The sequence below is a fragment of the Peromyscus leucopus genome, chromosome 9, assembly GCF_004664715.2.
Source record: "Peromyscus leucopus breed LL Stock chromosome 9, UCI_PerLeu_2.1, whole genome shotgun sequence".
In the NCBI taxonomy this organism is placed as follows: domain Eukaryota; kingdom Metazoa; phylum Chordata; class Mammalia; order Rodentia; family Cricetidae; genus Peromyscus; species Peromyscus leucopus.
This window is the reverse complement of record NC_051070.1, coordinates 82,868,841-82,871,638: the sequence shown is the minus strand read 5'-3', so window position 1 is coordinate 82,871,638 and position 2,798 is coordinate 82,868,841. Positions and strand designations below refer to the sequence as shown.

Below are 2,798 nucleotides of genomic sequence, written 5' to 3'. Positions count from 1 at the left end.
AACTGTATCCAAGATGTCTTAGAGAAACCCATGTAGGCAACAGGCTACATTCGCTACCACTGAAGCCACTGTTCCCAGCCCCATGAGGAAAGGGATCTGGCAGATTTAGTTTGCTGTGGACGGTTGAGGGCTTAAATTTTTGTTTGTTTGTTTTGCTTATTTTATGTGCATGAGTGTTTTGCCTGCATGTGTGTGCACCATGTGTGTGCAGTGCCCACGGAGGTCAGAAGATGGGGTCAGATCCCCTGGAACTGGACTTATTGTGTGCCACCACCACCGTGTGAGTGCTGGGAACTGAACCCGGGTCCTGTGCAAAAGCAGTAAGCATTCTTAACTGCTGAGCCATCATCTCCCCAGTTCAAGGTTGTTTTGTTTTAAGTGTGACTAGCTCTTGGCTCACCTGGACCGAACAAGCACAGAGAGCAGCAATTCAGGAATCTGAAAAGGCAGATTCTGGGTGGGGGTGGAGCGTCAGGCCACTCAGTGGGAACTGTCTTCTCCCAAGAGAGTCACCTTACCCTTGTTCCTGACAGTCTAAAAACAAAATAAAGACGTTAGGGGCTTTTTCTTCAAAGCTCCTGGAGAGGATGAAGCAGCTTTCCCCAGAGAAGGATGCAAACAGATGCAGGGGTGAGACAGGAACTGGGGAGGGCAGGACGAGCTCTCTGGATGGTGGACTGGCAACAGCCATCAATTACTCGCAATGAGTCACAGCCCACGCTGAAGTTTAAGAAAACAAACAGGAACACATAGAGAGGCTGAGCAGGCTGCAATAGGACATTTTGGTGAGGCAAGAGTCGCTGGCTTGAACTAATTGAGTTGTCTTTCAACTCAGGCACAGGTTAAACCCACTTCTCATTCTGGGCATGTCCTTGCTCCAGAGTGGGCATGTGAGTTACTGGAAAAGAGGATTTGATTTACCGGGACTGGGTTGGACTGCAGCTGGGACCAAAGAGCAGGGTGTGCCTGAAACAAGCCTTCCAAGTGGAGCCGCTGGGGTTCACCCCTGCAGGACACTGCACCCTGCATCTCGATATTCAAGGATGTGCCTTTGGGTGAGCACACTGCCATGTCCAAGGGTCCTGTTTCAAAATGCCCCTCCATTGTAGGCTAAGAGCTTGCAGCAAGCTCTTCTGTCCCTTTTTATCTTGAGGGGTTGGTGGGAACTCCATTGGGAGAAGAGCGGTGTAATTTGAGACCCGGTGGGGGAGGGGTTGTGCCAGTTCCTTCTGTTCTTCTTCCCCCTCCCTCCCTTCTCTTTTCCTCCCTCCTCCTCTCTCTCTCCTTCCTCCCTCCCTCCTTCCCTTTCTCCCTTCCTCCCTTCCTCCCGTCCTTTCTACAGGATTTCATATAGTTTGACTGCTGGCAAACTCCCAGTGTAGCTGAGGACAATCTTGAGCTTTCTAATCCGCTGTCTCCGTTTCCCAAATGTTATGATCACCGTATCTGACCCCTTGCTCGGTTTATGTGATGCTGGGGATCAAACCCAGGGCCTCATGCATGCTATCAGAGCATCCCACCCCTGTGCGACATTCGGAGCCCCCCTTTTTTCTTCATTAACAAACAAAAGGCTGGAGAGATGACTTACTGGTGAAGAGGACTACTGATCTTACAGAGGAGCCAGGTCCTATTCCCAGCACCCACATAGTCTCTCACAACTGTCCCTAGCTCCAGTTCCAGAGGATCTGACACCTTCTTCTGACCTCCACAGGCACCGCGTTTCCATTGGCACACAGATATACATACAGGCAAAATGCCCAAACACATAACAGTTTTTTTTTAATTAGCATACAAAATAATGGGCTTCACTGTGACACTTTCATACATATGTGTTACTATATTTCGTTATAAATTGTCCTCCTGCATTGCTCCCATTTGGGGCTTATCTTGAAAGCCATGTGCATGGAGCAGGGACAGGATACAGCATACAGGGGGGAGCTGTTAACCAGGTTCTTCTAGAAGCTCACATCCTCCCTCGTCATGAATGTCTCTGAAACTGTTCTCGGGGTAGCCCTGGTATGCTCAGAAATTCCCCATCCCACCCCCACCCCACCCCCCAAAAAATCTATTCGTAGCCAGAGCCCTTCTGTATACCTGTGTGTCCTTCTGCTCTTTCAGTACCACTTAGACATCCTTCACTGGGATAATTCACACCTATTGTCCGCTCAGGGAGAAAAAGCCCACCTAGCAGCCAACTGTGACTTCTTAGACTAGCAAAACACCCTAAGCAAAGCTGGGTTCTTTGTAAACAGTTGTACACAGCTCACTCTTTTGGAGGCCCAAACTCCAAGACCACATAGCATTGGTGCTGGGTCCCCAACATGATGGAGCTTTTGTGTGAGTGTTAGGGGGATATCATGGGTTGAGGCAGGAAGCTAGAGAGTGGGGGTAGGTATGGGTTAGCTTTTCTTTTCTTTTCTTTTTTTTCCCCCTTTGCCTTTTCAAGACAGGGTTTCTCTGTTTAGCCCTAGCTGTCCTGGAACTCACTCTGTAGACCAGCCTGGTCTTGAACTCACAGAGATCCACCTCCCTCCGCCTCCAGAGTTCTGGGATTAAAGGCGTGTGCCGCCATGCCCCGGCTTGGGCCAGCTTTTCTATAGAAACCTTTTCTCATGAGTACTAACACATTCTATAGGACGGTATTAAACCCTTGCAAACTGTGGCAGTTTTAACCATCAACTTGACACAATTTAGAATCAATCATCTGGGAAGAGAGACTTACCGAGAAATTATCTAGATCAGGTGGGCCTGTGGGCAGATCTGAGGGAAGAGTGTCCTGAGGGTTCATTGACATGAGA

At 49.1% G+C, this 2,798-nt stretch overlaps 1 pseudogene; it reads right to left on the bottom strand.

Moving 5' to 3' along the window:
* LOC114700227 lies at positions 1-119 on the bottom strand (annotated as a pseudogene).
* Between the last annotated feature and the right edge of the window lie 2,679 nt (positions 120-2,798).